Source organism: Heloderma suspectum, chromosome 1, assembly GCF_057233095.1.
Source record: "Heloderma suspectum isolate Gila_16-S chromosome 1, 16-S_ref, whole genome shotgun sequence".
NCBI lineage: Eukaryota > Metazoa > Chordata > Lepidosauria > Squamata > Helodermatidae > Heloderma > Heloderma suspectum.
Genome location: NC_139458.1, coordinates 29590071 through 29607309, shown reverse-complemented (window position 1 = coordinate 29607309; position 17239 = coordinate 29590071). Strand labels below are relative to the sequence as shown.

The 17239-nt window shown below is 40.4% G+C and overlaps 1 long non-coding RNA gene across 2 annotated transcripts in view; it reads left to right on the top strand.

The window, feature by feature from the left end:
* The window catches only part of LOC146357051 (uncharacterized), a 112687-nt gene that overhangs the window by 61110 nt on the left and 34338 nt on the right, over positions 1 to 17239 (top strand). The window lies entirely within an intron of this gene.

Sequence of the window (17239 nt, the reverse complement as noted above, 5' to 3'; positions counted from 1 at the left end):
AACAATGCCCCACAAAGAAACAAACAACTCTGTTCTGATTGTCTTATGCGTACTAATCACAGCAAAGCTGGGGAATATGGCATTCCTCATGGATGCTGTCCTTGAAGACAATTTTTGCATTAGAACATAAGGAGTGATTACTCATACAGGGTTGGGGAAGCGGGGAGACAGAGAACACAAAGAGAAGGGGCCAGAGGAATGACAGAACAGACTAAACCCAGGACAAGCAAGTGAGTGAGGGGTGACTGTTCACACAGGGGAGAATGGGAGAGAGGGAGAATGGGATAGTAGCTGGGAGATGTTGGGTTCTGGCTGGCTGTTGAAAGGGAGTGTGCACTGCCCCCTTCCACTAAGAAGGAGCCTTCACTGGTTAAACATATGAGAATGCTAGCTGAGTCTTCCATATAGGACCTCTCCCTTTATGAACTGCATCAAGAAGAAGGACCCTTTGTCAAAGACGTCTGATATTTGGCAGATATGATGTCCTAAGGATGCATGGATTTTGTTATATCCATTCCGATTGTGTTTTGCAGATTGTCAGGTGTCTTTTATTCTGTTGTCCACTCACAGGATCAGATTTTTAAAATGATGTATGAGAATTTCATTCTGCTTGCACAAGTGTGCTAATGTGCACTTGTACAAATGTGTATTAGGTAAAGTGCATTAGTGCAAGTGCGAATTTGTGCAAATCCCTGCGGAGAGTAAAACAAACCCTGGTCCACAAGTCCTCAGGAGCCGTGCAACTTGGAAAAAGCTCGTCCAATATGAATCCCCAAGTTGAATTAACAGAAATCTACAAATTTCTTGCCATCGGGATGGAAAATTCCAAAATTTCAGGCAGCAGGATGGATTTCCATTGAAATCAATGGAAAAAACAAATCCAACGGTAAAAAGAAATTAATGTAATCAAACATGGCTTTAAAAATGAAACTGAAAAATAAAACATTTTTTCCCACTGGACACCCCTAGAACACAACACAGTAGTGCCCAAGGCTAAGTTTGTTTAACAGAACAAAATCTGTTTTGGAAGGCTGTTAAAACACTGGGCTGCTATTGCTGCTCTGATTTCTTTTAATGCTTTGTGTGGACATGTGCGCACGCAAGTGTGTGTGTAATTGTATTGTCTTTTTGTTGTCCTGAATATATATAGTCACTTGTTGTTAGCTAACATATGAACCTGTTTGTGTGTATGTGTTCTTACTTCTTTTTTAAATCAGTGTAATTTATCTCATGTGGGGTTGTTAAATTTATTGTGTATATTACATTTACTGTATTTTACAATACAATATTTGAGAGAGTGCCTCTCCCTATATATGCCTGCCTGAAAACTGAGATCTGCTGGATAGGTCTCCTCTGCGTCCCACCAGTACAAGACACACACTATGGTGGGACGTGGGAGAGGGCCTTCTCTGCTGTGGCACCCCGGTTGTGGAATGCCCTCCCCTTGGAGGCCCGATTGGTGCAGACATTGGTCTCGTTTCAGCACCAAGTAAAAAAAAGATGGCTTTTTACCAAAGCCTTTGAGGGCTAAATGCATTCCCTAGCACATTGTTTAAACTATTTTAGTGTTTTAGATTTTAACTGGTTTTAGCTTAATAGTTTAATATGTGTATAGGTGTTTAAATTATTTATTGTTTTATGCTGTTTACATTGATTTTATTCGTATGCCGCCCTGAGATCTTAATGATATAGGGTGGGATAGAAATGTTTTAAATAAATAAATAAATAAATAAATTTTACCGCATTTTACTGTAAACCACTCAGAGTGCTTTGATAGGCAGTGGCCTATAATTTTAATAAGCCATTAAACTATTTTGGTGAATGAACAATAAACAAAATAGTATGGTGTTGTTTCTCCAACTTTAGGGGAATAAATAGTATTACAGTACATAGTGGAGGTTTATCTAACTCTCTTGTTCCAGTAAGGGAGCAAGAGTCTTATTATGACAATGTAGTCATGCAATTTTGCTAGAGGTAGAATGAAAGAAACATGGAAAGCATTTGAGGAGAGGGGAAGTCTGTCATGAGAACAGTTCCTCCTATTATATTCTCCCTATCCAGAAACTACTAGAGCACAGCACCTATTTTAAATTATACTTCTGCTGGATATCATTCACTATCCTTCCTCTTTTCCTTGATACACGCACACACATATAAAATATCTCGATTGACAATAAAAATCTTAAGGGGCAACACATATATAATGAACTTACCACCCCCACAGATTGTATCGTATGTCAAATACATAACATACTCAGTAAAACTGTTTAATTGATGTTTTCTTCTTTCTTCTGCAGTTGAAGACAGGATGAAAATATCACTATTCTCCTTGTAATTGATGGCTCCCTCTTGTCCTGTGTTTAGAAGGAATGAAACATCAATTACACGATGACTGCCTGACATTCTATGTATTTTGACCTGGGCTTTGAACTGTGGGACAAGCTGGTGGGTGGGTAGGGGGAAGCTTGGTTCCTCTTGTTAAAAATGAAACTAATTAGTAGAATATTTATTCCGGGGGAGGAAGGACTAAAGAGAGTGTGAATTTCTTCAGGTTTAAACATTTGCCACTTAAAACTTCTATCTGACGAGTGATGCTATGAAGGTGTAGTCATTAAAATACAATTGACTGTAGTGAGGACTACTTGAAGCCACATGGGAATTTACTGTTTTCCCATTGGGTTTCTCAATTCATTGGATGGGATTTTGCAGCTTTCTCCGGTCAATTCCACCTACACTTTTCAAGCCTCATTATTTGCATTTGTAATTCATAGTGGAAAGGTTTACCATTCAATTTCTGCTAAACTTTAATCACTAGAAAGAGTTAGCTTGCCGCAAAATAGGATGTGTTGTGGCCTTGCTTAGAATGTATCAGCTGCTGTATCACACCAGTCAATGTCATTGGTCCTTGAGTCATTCGTATTGCAATTTATTTTGAAATAAAGGATCTACAGTCATGCAGATCATTAAAGCTTGTGACTTTCTTGGCCAGATAATAACCCAGATACCCCCCACGTAAATTATTATTTTACTACTTTTAAATAGCAACTCATACTATTATGTGGTTGTTTTGGAAAAAATTACACTGTGAATTAGGACACCATCCATCATTGTTAGATCTATGGAGACCTCTCTCCATCCACCCTAGCCAGCCTTTGGTGAATGTACACTGTTTGGAAGAGGAGACTCATTCATGCCTACTACATATTCATTAGCGCTGTGCCAAAAATTTTGCTTCTTCAATTGTTGGCATGGGGGGGGGGCAGAATGAAAACTGGTGAAATAGGCTGGGAGAGGTGAGAATTTCAGAATCTTTTCTCCTTGGGGAGGGGGACAGGGTCTTCACATACATTTTAAAGTATAGGCAATTCTTGAGGGGTCTTCTTTCTTTCTTTCTTTCTTTCTTTCTTTCTTTCTATTTTTTTTATTAAAAAAACACCCCCTGCACTTGCAGGAGCCCAGAACTCTTCTCTAGCCCAGCAATTCTTTCTGAACTCCCAGAAGACCATGTAACCTCTCCCTCTGCAGTAGTTACTCAGAAAGAACTCCTGGCTGGAGAACAGTCCTGGGCTCCTGCAAGTGCAGGGGGTGTTTTTTTAAAAAAGAAAAAAGAAAGAAGACCCCTGTCCCCCTCCCCAAGGAGAAAAGTCTCTGAAATTCTCCCCCTCCCTGAGAAAGAGGCAGAAAAAAACAATGCCTCTTTCACAGGGAGAGAAAACGTTCCTGAAAATAGGGGGCAGGATTTGGCACAGCACTAATATGCATGCAGACATTTGTCTTTTGCCCAGGTCCCAATGCACAATTGACTTGAGTCCCACTCAAGTCAGAGATAGATTGTACCCTTGTTATAATCATATGTAAGATTTATGGAGTGATTTGGAGCTGTTCAAAGCACTTCAGCTACTGAGATACATCACCTCAGCTATCCTTTCTGCAAGGTTGGTCTGCACTGTTATTGTCATATTGTAGAGGAGGTCTGAGTCTGAGAAAGAGTGGCTTGTTTGAGATCACCTAGTAAATTCATGACCGAGGTAAGAGTTCAGCATCCTCTTTTGCCGTTACACCACACCGGCTCTATATGTAATACATAAATGAAAATATTTCTTCATTCATAGCCAATGTCAAGAATTGGCATCACTGGCCACCCGCCAGGACCCACAGTACAGTAGGAGGGTACTCCCAATTGATGGAGCTTTCTGTCCATGCTGCAGTGCCTGCCCTCTCTGAAGGAACAAGTGATTGAGAAGTGAAATGAGTTAAGAGGAGGAGCAGTAAACTCCACATGTTTTGTCCTTTCTCTCTCTGGGAGGAGGTGCCAATTGGGCAAAGAGGGAGAGACAAACCAATGAGCAGCAATAGCAGCTGTGAGTAAGAGGTGGGCCTCCCACTGAGACCACCATTCCATGTTGCCCCCCCAACCCTGAAATTGGCACTTCTTATAAAATTGTTTCTTGTAAGAATGATGGGATCCCTTTTGTGGTGGAAGGCATTAATTGCTAATGTTTTTCCAGTCTTTCCCTTTCCCTTCAGGTCTACTTTTAGAGATCAGGTACATGATGTTGTAGGGAAGAGCAGACTCTCAACTCTGGAACTTCCTCCTGAGAGAGGCTCAGCTTAGCCTGATATATTACAGGGTAGTGTTTTTTTTTTAAAGTCACTTTTATTGATGCACTCAGGTGATGCACAGCTTTGACTTGGAGCACAGGGGAGTCATTCTAGTGGTAGACTGGTTCATTTGTGCTAGCTCAGGGTTCTCTTCTGATGCAAGCCCTCTTCAGGCATTCTGAAGAATGCATGAGAGCTAAAAGTGGAGAGGGGCCTAGGGCTGCGCATGCTGGCTGTGCACCCAACATCCCCATGTGTAGTAGGCCCCGCCCTGTCATTCCACACCATCACGTCATGGAACAGCAAGATCTGAAGCGGGGTTCAGCTGAATGCGACTAGAATGTGCTGTGCTATTGTGAACCCTGTTTGATCAGGTTCCCCAATCACACAGAGGTTCTACTCATGTAGAATGGGAGTAGAACCTCCATTCAGACCTCCCTGCTCAGCACAGAGAGGTCGGGCCCACTGCTCTTGTCTGCTGCATTATATCACCCTTTGGTGGTATAATAATATGTGTTTGCATGCAATATTCTGTAGGTTACAAAAAGCCACTTTATACTGAGTGAGCCTTTTTAGTTGATCTTGCCCACTCTGTCAGTGGCTCTCCAAAGTCTAAGGCCTGCTGCCTGAGCTACTTTAAAAAGTGCGTGTGTGTGTGTGTGAGAGAGAGAGAGACAGAGAGAGAGAGAGGCCGAGGATTGAACCCGGAACTTCCCTCAGGCAAAGCATGTGCTGTATTATTGAGCGATGGGCTCCCTTACAAGCTCTCTCTCCACCATGCATGCCAATTTCCAGTGCAAAATAATACCTTCTACATAAAGCTGTTGGAACATATTTACCAAGCAGAGCATATATTTTACAAAACAAAGAAAATGCTATTTTAGAACTTACTGCATTTCCGACACTTCCACATGTAGAAAGAAAGCTGCTGGGTGCCTGTGCATCTTCTTTTCAGTCCTACTGCCGTTACTCCAAGTTATTTCCTTTCACTCCTAGCATCTTCTCCTGGCAGTCTGATTTGTCCATGTACCCACTGTGTATTTTTTAAAAAAATATTTATAATGGAAAAGTATTCTTGCCTTATGGGGTGTAAATGCAGTAAGAACAACAGAGGAAGCAGATAATAAATCACTGCAGCATTTGGAGATGGCGACATTTGCATATCTACCCTTTCTTATGTTAGGGGGGGAAACAGAAAAAAAACACCCTTAAGTAGCTAAGTAACAGTCAGGAACATAACTAAAGAACTAAAAGAAAACCCCTATCTCTCATAAGCTCTGCTATAAACAAGACATTGGATTTCAGTTGGAGTATCAATAAACAAAACAGAACATCAAAACATTACACTGTTCCCCCAAAGTTTGCAGCATTAAAGGAGAGAGATGAAACACAATTAGAAAACAAAAATCGGCAACATTGTAGAGGATGGTCACTTTTTGTATGTCATGTGGCTTTAAAAACAAGTCAGATAAATGATGATGCCATTAAAACTGAACTAATTAAAGAAAGCTTCTTTTAAGAACTCATTAACTGCAACCTCATTTGCATAATGATGCATATTAATTAAGTTTTAATGAATCTGAATTTGCACCAAGCCTATTCATGTTGGCTTTGAAACAAATTGAACAAATTAGTTAAAAGCTTTTTGGAATCTACTTTTCACACAAAAACAGAATATGAATGCCATCACCTCCACAAAAAAGAAATATTTTTTTCTTTTAATTTAATTCAAAGGTACGTGGGCCCATCTCTTAATTATTTTTAAATGCAATCATTTCCACCTTTTTCTTCACAAAAAAAAATCAAAAAAATCAACAGTATTATTCGTTCCCATGCAGGAAATTTTGTAAATGGATGATGTGAGATAAAAACCATTACAGCCAATTTATTGAAAATAAGGTGGAAGCATTTGACTTCGGGGTGCATTTAGTTTATTTAATACACAGGTTTCAATTTTGTCAGAAACCTTTAGGCATTTGGTCTGTTTATTGAGCAGTCACTGAAGCTGTATTTTTATGGTTCTATCTGTTTTCAAGTTTTATGTAAGAATGTAGAATTGTTCGTCTGATACCTATTTCCTGAAGTCAGATTTCACAGTAGCACAAGAATTATTTAGAAAAAGGCTGGTGATGGGGGAATTATTTCGAAGCATTTAAAGCCTGTGTTGTCTTGCTCCGCTGTTCAATGGATGTTAATTTTCCTTATGCGCGCATGCACACACACACACACAAAGCAGAATCCAATTTTAACAAGTTTGCTTTCAGCTCATAATAAAAACAAGAATTACAGCAGAAACACTATTGATTTCCTTATACACCATTGTGTCTTCATCAAGAATGAAGAGATTTATGTAATTACTGCTCCCTCTTTTGTTGTTCAGAAGGACTTTTTTTGTTGTAAGTCAGCAGATACAAAGGCTGAAATGCGTTCATTGTTGAGATTAAAAGATCATCTCTCCTCCCAGCCCATGTTAAACTATTTTTTGTATGATAGGTTTCTTTAGGGAGGTCAACAACGAGAAAGATGACAATTCTCACTTTTGTGATTTATAATCTCTCTCTCCCTCTCTCCCTCTCCCTCTCTCTCTCTCTCTCTCACACACACACACACTTTTCTTTTATAATCTCTCTGCCATTAAAAAAATATGCTTCTTCTTTTGTTTCCACAATGGCATCTATTGGCAGGTGCCAGTGCAGTTTACTCGCAGCATCATACTATGCACATTTTATTTCTCAAATGCCAAGATGTTCAATCCAGCAAGGGCGACCAGACATGCAGCATTCGGTCCCCAAAGAACCCAAGGTATATTTATACATGTTTTATTGTACCAGTTAAACTGGCATGGCTTCTCCTAAAGAACCCCAGGAATTGTTGTTTGTTGAAGGTGCTCAGTCTGTCTTACCCCCCTTTTGTAACAACTATAATTCCCAGCAGGATTCCCTGGAGGTGGGGGGAGGGGGAATTACTCTTAAACCATTTTAAGACTACAATCCTATACACTTATCTACCAGGAGTAAGCCCCATTAAACTCAGTGGGGCTAACATCTGAGTAGACATGCTCTATATGTCTGTAATTATACACCCACACGCGTGATAGATCCACCTGAGACAGACAGGAAGGCAGATCCAGAACTGGGGCTCTTAGGGTGACACTCAAACTTGTGTGAATGGAGTGTTCCCTCTTCTCTCCCCCCCCCCCCGCCAAATCTGCTCTGAAGGATTGTTGGCATCAGAGGTTGACACCATCAGGCTGTTGCTGATGGCTTATGACCCAAGCCCTTAGGAGGGCCCAGTTGCCAAGCCTGCCACCATCCACCAACTACAGCCACCCAAGCGAGTCCTCCTCTGCCCAGTTTTGAACCCTGGTGGCTATGGCTGGCACCCACCATTTTAAGTTCCCCAAATACCTCTGGGACTCTGGCAATGCTTCATGCCTTCCCAGAGGCATTGTGGGGAAATTGAAATGGTGGGTGCCAGCCACTGTGCTTGCTGGACAGGCCAGGTTTTATGCTGCTGCTGCATCCACCTGATACAGCCAAAGTAAAGGCGGTATAGAGTGGCCACTTGTGAATTGCCAAAAAAGAGGACATGCATCACCACAAAAGAGGATGCCTATTTGCATAACATTTGCATATGCTAAGTGATAGGCCTATTAACTAAGCTCCTATTACCTACCCAGCCACGTAGAAGGTTATGTTATTGTCATACAAAGTCCTACACTACTTGGGAGATCAGCAGAGGGGGCCTTGCTGGTCATTCCGAAATGAACAGAATGTCGCCATGAAATACCTACATGGTGGGCCTTCTCTGTAGTGGTGCCCACCATCTGAAAAACCCTCCCTCATTTAGTTTGGGAGGCAGAAGACGTGATATCTTTCAAATGCCTCCTGAAAACACACTTGCTCACCCAGGCTTTCCCTTGGCTGTCAGTAAATTAATAGTGCTGCTCCATTTTACTGCTCTTTGATTTTTAGTGTAGTTGGAAGTATTTTTAATGCTGTGTTTTAATGCTGTGTTTTTAGTACTGTATTTTAATATTATGAACCTCTGAGAGATTCTATTATATTCAGCGGTATATAAATGCCACAAATAAAATAAGTAAATATGTATAGATGCTGACTTAGAAATCATTATTATAATTTAAATAGAAATACAGTACATTTCACCATAGTGTGGAAGACTGTGACCAGGTGACCTTTGTGCCTTGTTCAGTCTGCTGTCCAGGTGCTGTTGATGGGCAACTTCAAGGCCCAGCTCTTCCTTTGGATGGTTCTGTATCTTTACATCAGTCTTGGACTGGATAGCCCTTCAAATAGATGGCACCGACAAAATAGAGGGCATTCTACCGGCAGCCCTTCAAAGAGAGGACTGTAAAAGATGATACATGGGCAGCCTAAAAGCAGGGGGCCTTCCACTCTGGATTGGGAGCCACCAGATGTGTATGGGTCAAGAGTCACAACCAACCTGGCACCAGTCTTGAGCAAAGGCATTCACCCTTACACTTAGCTGAAGCTCAGGTGTATAGTCTCATTCCTCTACACATTCCATTTGGGTAGGCTTCTCATTTTAAAATAAAGACAGTCACCTCACCATTGTTTGCAGCGCACCTTTTAAACCATCAGCCAATGTGTCGAAGCAACAAAAGATGTTTTGTTTATTTGTTGGTTTGTTTGTTTGTTTAGGATGACTCTGATTTGGGGGTGACTGGGTGTGTGGGGGTTATCAGTCAGCCTTACAGTCATTTCATGCTACAAGACATTTCCACCATTCAACCACCATTTTCGCTCCCCCAATTCCCTTCTTGTGCTTTGTAAAAGTGCAATAATGCAACCTGAAAATACAAAGAAGGTACTAAATATTTCAAGTACCATCTGATTTCCAAATAGGAATACATTTTTATGAGATTGCAATCTGGAATAAAAGAGGTGTGGGGGGGAAAGGCTCTAAGTTACAGAGCCATAATTCTTTTGAATTTTAGAATTCCATATTAAACCGTGAACATTAACACTGTTATAATAACCTATAATTAAAAATAATAATAAAGGCAGTTGGGACCTTCCATTACGGTCTCTATTTAAGTTGACAGATATCATTTCAGGTAATAGTTCTATATTTGCCAGATCGACACTCACCCTAACCCATAGGCTGCTTTTCCTAACCTGTCATGCATCCCACTGTTTTATATGTAACACTTCATACTAATGCTTTTTAGGCTCTTAAGCTTTCTTCTTCTCTTTCTTGGAGATGGGAAGGTGAACACTTTCCATCTGATCTGCCTCTGAAATCGACTTTTAACATTAACACACTGGTTTTAGGAAGCGATCATATTTAAAGCGCACAAATTTAGAGTACAGAAACAGGCTCCATTTGGGGGGAATTTTGACATAAAGTGTCTTCCTTGGGGGAGGTCAGGAGTCATTGATATTAAACTAGACAAGCTGGTAGTGGAGTGTTAATGGGAATGGAAAGCAGATGTTTGGTAATTAGGGGAGATGTGAATGACAAGACTTGAGAGGTATGGTACATGAGATAGCTGGCACAAAGCAGCTGTTGTTACCGATTTCGCTGTCAGAAATGTACACAAGTCAGACCATCTCCTGTGAGTTTGCCATAGCTGTGACAATTAGAAAAAATTGTATTTGATTAAAATAAGTAATATATCATACAAAGTAATTTTTTTTTTAAACAACACAGAGAAACGGTCTAGGTTAGATCCCATGGAAAATTAACAAAAGATCTGAGCCAGATGTATCAACATGGCCTTCAAAAATAGGAAAATTGCAAGGAGTATCTGCCATGATCACTGAGCTCAAAGCAGTATTTACGTGGGATACACTGAATGCTGAATGCTGAGTGTCTCCATTTGGGGGTCAAAGGTAGTGCTTTCAAGGGGCCAAAATAGGACATGAATAACCCCTGATTATGAAATCCTAGGCCTGTTTAGACAGAAAAAAAGTCCTACAACTCTCAGCATACCCCAGCCAGCAGTGCTGGCTGGAGAATGCTGGGAATTGTCAGATATTTTTCCTGTCTAAAGAGGCCTAGGATTGCACCATAAATTTACTGAACATTCACCTTGTTCATTCCTGTTCTCTGTCATTGTTTCCTTCCCCTCTGCCACTTCAGTACTGTGTATTTTGGGATTTTCTTCTTTCTGGGAAAAGTTAGATGGATGATACTACCAGTCAGAGCTCCTGTAGCAGGCAACATGATATCACAAAAAGACATACCCAGACAGATTTGCCTACATGGTAGCAACACTGAAGGAAAACACCACAGCTGAAAACGTTCATGAGAATGACACCCCACCCTCTTTTTCAGCTCAGCTGTCTTATATACTATAAGATCAAAGCAGAAGCGAAGCTATATAAATAGAACATGTCCCTTCTCAAAACCTCTTTCCAATCAAGTTTAGGGATGTAAGAACTCACCCTAGTTTCGTTCTCCGTGCACTCGCCAAAGCAGCGTCCCTGCTCACTTCCCCCCGAACCTGTGCTTGAACCACCCACGAGTTCGGTGAACTCCCCAGCACTCATCACGAACCTGTTCAGTGATCACTGCCATTTTTGCGCCTTTGCTTTCTAGGAAAAACAGGAAGTTTTAAAAAATACGCATATTCAAATATGCACAGTTTGGAGCTGGGAAAGCTAAATAAGAGCAATATTAGAGAGATTATACCTCTAATATTGTGCTTATTTAGCTTTCCCAGCTCCAAACTGCGCATATTTAAATATGCACATTTTTAAAAACTTCCTGTTTTTCCTAGAAAGCAAAGGCACGAAAATGGTGACAATCACTGAACGGATTCGCAGTGAATACTTTGGAGTGTGAGCAGGCATGAGCGGGGGGCAAACAAGGACAGCATCTTGGTGGGTGCAGTTTGGGAGTTGCGGCAGGCAGGGGTTGCTTGGAGAATTCCTGAACCCCGAACTGCGCTCGCAACATCCCTACAAGTGATAGTTTTGTTTTCTTGAATGTTGGCTTCGCTTGACAGTTTATTCGCATCTTCTATCATAGGGGTTCATTTTCTCACCATATGAAGAGATAGTTGTCTTAGGTGGAGACAAACAATCATTTTAAGAGAGCTGAAAATAGTATTAGGAGGGAGGATTACTGCCCTTAGCATACACACACTTTCTCTTCTTCTTTTGGTCACACTGTGAGCTTTTCAACACAAGGCTTTAATCAGCTGTTAATCTGCTGTATCTGCTTTTGGTTTCATAGTAGAATTGAGATCCAAGCACTGTACAAGGTGTGTTTCCTTTCCTGCTTTTCTGCTACAAAGCCTCTAGGTGGCACTGTGGTATAGAGGAATAGTGCAAATACACAGGAGGAAACCGTGCTTTCTTTTGCTTTCACAATTAAATGCTGCATTTTCCCTGTGCTAAAAAAAACTTGCCGAAAGTGCTGGTTAGACACAAAAGCAAAATTGGGAGGTCACGATGTCATCTAAAGAACCGGTAAACAACCATAAGTAGGGAATGACGAGCACATGATAAATGCCCTGTGTAGAAAGAAAAGCCTTGTGTTATCTCTGGATAAACCAACCAGTTTGGCAGGTTGTTGAAACATTACAAGAACCTGCAAAATCAGAAGTGATGCTGAAATACACATGCAAACCACAGCACTGATGCCAGTGGGTTTTTTCCCCCAAAGGCTTTCTTCACACAGAGCTTTTATCTTGCAATTGAGATTGCTCCTTCACGGACGTTTGTGGGTTCTTTACATGATGCTGTGATCATTCAAGGCATCTCCTGCACTAAATGCCCCTTGTTCCGTTTTTAAATAGATCGCAGATAATGAGCTATCAAATTACCCCACTTGTGTTCCACTTGAGTTCCCTCCATGAAAAGAGGAAAAGCGGCAAGAAGAGGAGCGAGATCAATGAAAGATAATGGAAGACTCAGATATGGGGAGAAGGAGGGGGAAAGGGGAGGGGGGAAAGGAAGCACGTGAAAAAGGGAGTCATAGAATCATAGAATAGTAGGGTTGGAAGGGGCCTACGAGGCCATCGAGTCCAACCCCCTGCTCAATGCAGGAATCCAAGTCAGAGCATCCCTGACAGATAGCTGTCCAGCCTCGTCTTGAATGCCTCCAGTGTGTGGGAGAGCCCACCATCTCCCTAGTTAATTGTGATCCTACATTTAAAACAAAAGCAGAATGCCCCCTTTTAAATGCAGGATTTTAGGCTGGTGTAGAGATGCCCCAGTACTCTGAAATACAATCATCTGTGCCCAGCCTTTCCATTTTGTTTAAGCAAGTGGGGCATTCAACGGCTCCTGTCCACTGTTCTACTCAGGCAAGCCATGCCCTCCTCCATGATACTCAGTTCTATTCCCCGCCCCCCATTTTCCCTTCCATGCCAACAGTCAGGTAGTGACTACTGAAATACTCAGTCTTAATTGGGCTGTTTGGCCCCCTCCCCTCAAACGTATAAGCAATGGCACTCACAGCTAAGGATGGGAGAACCAGGATTGCTCGAGTTCACTAACGTTCTTGAAACTCCACTTTGTGCTCAATTTGGCTCACCCCCATTCCCATTTGGGACCTATTTTGTTTTTGTTGTTGTTGTTGTCAGAATGGGAAAAATGTATATTTCAAACACATTTTCATTCGCAATTTTCAAAAGTGCACCATTGATGAAAGCATGAAAATGTGTAGGTTTTTTTTTTTAAGAATATGCATTTTGAAATGTGCTTTTTTCAAAATACACATTTTTCAAACAGGATTGCAAGGTTTTTTTTTTTTTAAAGAATATGCATTTTGAAGTGTGATTTTTAAATACACATTTTTCAAACAGGATTGCAAGTTTGGGAATTTGAAAACTTTTTCCTGAAAAAAATACGCTCTCGTTCACATTCAAGGTGGCTAGCAGAACAAGTCTGAATGATTTGTGAACTGGAACAAAATTCTTCTATATCCCTACTCACAACCTGAACATCAGATATTTATACCTGGTCTTTGTTGCTCATATTCTGAAGCTGGCCTCTCCAGAGAAGTGTATATTTCTACCATGACCTATCAGTGCAACTGCTACTAGAAATGGAATGCTTTGGGTTTTTTTCCCCCCACATCAGATCTGCATAAAATGGTAGTCTTTGTGTCTTCCCAATAACAAAGATGATTGATGGAGTTCATGGTTGATACATGATCTCCCTGTGTTGTTCAGTGTATATTTACCTTCCACAAAATCTCTTGTTTTGAAATTTCACAGCTTTTTGACGGCATATCATCTGCCTGATCTAGGTATGGGGGAGAAATTTGTTCGATTTCCATTTTAATGCTAATGTACCTAATTTGCACTTCCAGAACTAATATGTAAACTGAAATGCAGATATCCTTCAGCATTCACACTTCACCAAATGTTGTGATGCAGTTTTCCAACCAAAGAAGTCATATAAAAATGTGCATATTAGGGAGATGTGCGCACAGAAATGTGTATATTAGTAAAAATATGAGGGGAAATTGCTTGCAAAAGTGCTTATATTAAGCAAAACAGCTCAGAAAAATGTGTATATTAAGAGAAATGTATGCACAAAAGTGTATGCATTTTCATGCTGACTTTTTAAAAAATTGCAAACTGATGCAGAAGCAGGAAAAATGAACTTATGACTGGAAAAAATGAGAAACTGAGAAAAACCAAAATTGACAGATTCATTCATCCCTTGCCTGATCCCATTCTTAAGCTGAGTCACCTTTTGTCTTTTAGCCGCTTCACTTATTAAATCTCTCCATAGGAATGCATGTGTTACTCTTACCAGTAAAATTCTCATTGGAGAAGGAATTATACATGTGTCCGTGTGGCTGAAGCAAATACTCTCCAGTTTTGATTATGGGGCTGAAATTAGCTGGAGAGGGGGGTTGGGGGAGAAATACTTTTTGAAAAAGGATATTAATTGTTCACTGCAATTGTTTCCCACATCTGCACCAGCTGTTTTGTCACTATTTTCTTCCCCACTTAGTTATTATTTCTTCTTTCTGGATTAATCATATGGGTAATCCCAGACATGACATTTTGGACTGGGTATTTGTTACAATGCTCTGTAACCCATAGGATCTGGTGCTTTTTTGAGTGGTTAAAGGCCTCCTTGGAATAGGCTCTGGAGTACAACAGCTTGAATGCTCGAAAGCCCGTTATGGCCAATTTGCTGGACATTTGTGAATAAATTCACTAGTATGTTTGCCATATAGGTGTCTGTAGATGACACTGTCAAAGATAGATGCTGGTTAGCTCTAAACAGCTTGCGACCTAGTTACCTGAAGGACTGTGCTAGCCAGTTGGCCTCTTTTGTCCTGGACTGCCCTCTGTTTTTAGTTCTGCCCATTTTTATGTCAGCTAATTTGTCCTTTAAAAATCCAGAATTGTGGTATTTGAATCTAATCTTTTTCTGTCTCCATGGGTTAAGATTAGGTTGGAGAGCACAATGTCTTCTAGAATTTGGAATTCTGTCCCTGTCTCCTTCTTTTTCTCTTCCTACCAGACTACAAATCCCAGCCAGCTCTGGGTGTATTTGAGGCAGGCCTTGCAGTGACAGTAACATCTGATTGACCCTTAAAGAGGAGGCTGTGTGTGTGGTTGAGGTGGGCAGAGAGTAACTGCAGACTTTAGGACTGAGCTCTTAATGTAGCTATAAACATTTTAGTTAAGTACTAAAACACAAATTGACTTCATATTTCCTTATATGTCAGCAAGCCTCCAAATGCCAGAAAGAAAATAAGTTTGCTAAAATATTTGAATCACTTAGCTTCTAAAATTAGGAAATCTAAAGATTTTTTTCCTTTGCAGAATGTCTGTTTAAATTCTTAATTTTTCTTCCTGACTCCTTTTATTTCAGTTCTCCTTTTTTTTCCTTTTGGTAAAATATCCAGAACTTAAAGTTAAATATCTAGTCTAGCCTCTTGTGAGAACAGGCTACTAATGCTTTCCAGTGTCTATAAGCAGTGTTTGATTTCAATTAGTTTCCTATGAGTAAAACTCCTTTTTTAAAAAAAGTCTATGCCAGTTTGAATGTTTGTTCAGTTAAGAGTACGTCATGTTGTGGTACAAGACAGGGCCTGCTCTGTGATGGTGCCTTGACTTTGGAATGCTCTCTCCCAAGAACCATGCCTGGCTCCACCTCTATGATCATTTCAGCACCAGGTATTTATATGTCCTTAGCTCTTCTACAGACTGTTTTTATTTGAGGCTTTAAAAAAATAATAATGTTATTGTTATCGGCCTAGTTTTTTAAAAATAAAGGCTGGGATAGAAATATAAATAATAAATACATAAACACTGCCTAAATACACACATGCTTTCTCCCTCTGAAATATTCACAGAGCAATTCTACCTATGTCTACTCTGAATTAGTCTTGGTAGCTTCAATGGGGCTTACTCTTAGGGAGGTGTGCATGGGAATAAGTTCCATTGAACTCAATGGGATATACTTCTTTTTTGGGGGGGAAATACTTTTTATTCTATTTTTTATCTTTATAAATGCAATAAACAATACCAACAACCCAGTCATTATCTACAGTTTCCAACAATACAGTATTAATGGGACATACTTCTGAATTCACAACATGTATAGGATTGCACTGTAAGTTCATTATCCCAGAAGGCATCCACATTCTGTCAATTAAAATGAGTGTCATTTCGCAAAGTGACGGATCTTTCCACCCTAACTCCACCCAGCTTCCTAGTTCATGTATTTGTCTATTCTGTAGTCATTGCATAACATATTCTACATGAAAGCACTTAGGGGTACCTTGCATATGAGGATGTAATAAAGTGAACATCTATTTTAATTCTAAATAAACATCGAGATTCCCTTTGATGATTTCCCTCTGTGATAAAATGAGAATGAATGCATTCTTCTTCCCCCCCCCCTATCTTTTTTTAAGATAATGGGCCCAAAATGCATCAAACAGTTAAGGCGATTCTGTGATGTACTCCTTGCATTGCTGCTAACTGGGGACTTGTACTGCCATAGGGGACATCTGAATTAGATCTCTATGTATACTTGCAATTATTTTCAATTATACCTGAGTTTGTGTCTTAATTAATTTATTAATTATTTATGAATGAATTCTCTTCCTCTCCCCCCCCCCATTTGAACATTAATAATTTTAAGCTTTCACAAATGTGATTAAAGATTCTGGCTGTAATTCTGCACCTAGTGTGACTCATGCATATATCCTGTTAAGACACAAGTGCATAACTGATAGCTGGATTACAACTTCTGTGACTTCAACAGTTAAGAGAAATGTGTGTGTGTGTGTGTGTGTGTGTGTGTCTGTCTGTCTAATCTTCTGGAGGAAAATCTCAGCCCCTCCTGTCTCACTCATTAATGTATGTGTGTGTGTAGCAATTTACTACCTTCTCTGAGATTCTCCAGAGAAAGTCAAAAGGTGTGTGTAGTAAGGTCTACTGAAGATAATGGGATTCATCACCCACATACATATGGAGGAGAAGGCTATCAATGGCTACTAGTCTTGATGGCTATACGCTACCTCCAGTATCAGAGGCAGTGAGCCTATGTACACCAGTTGCTGGGGAACATGGGTGGGAGGGTGCTGCTGCACTCATGTCCTGCTTGTGGGTTCCTGATTGACAGCTGGTTGGCCTCTGTGTGAACAGAATGCTGGACTAGATGGA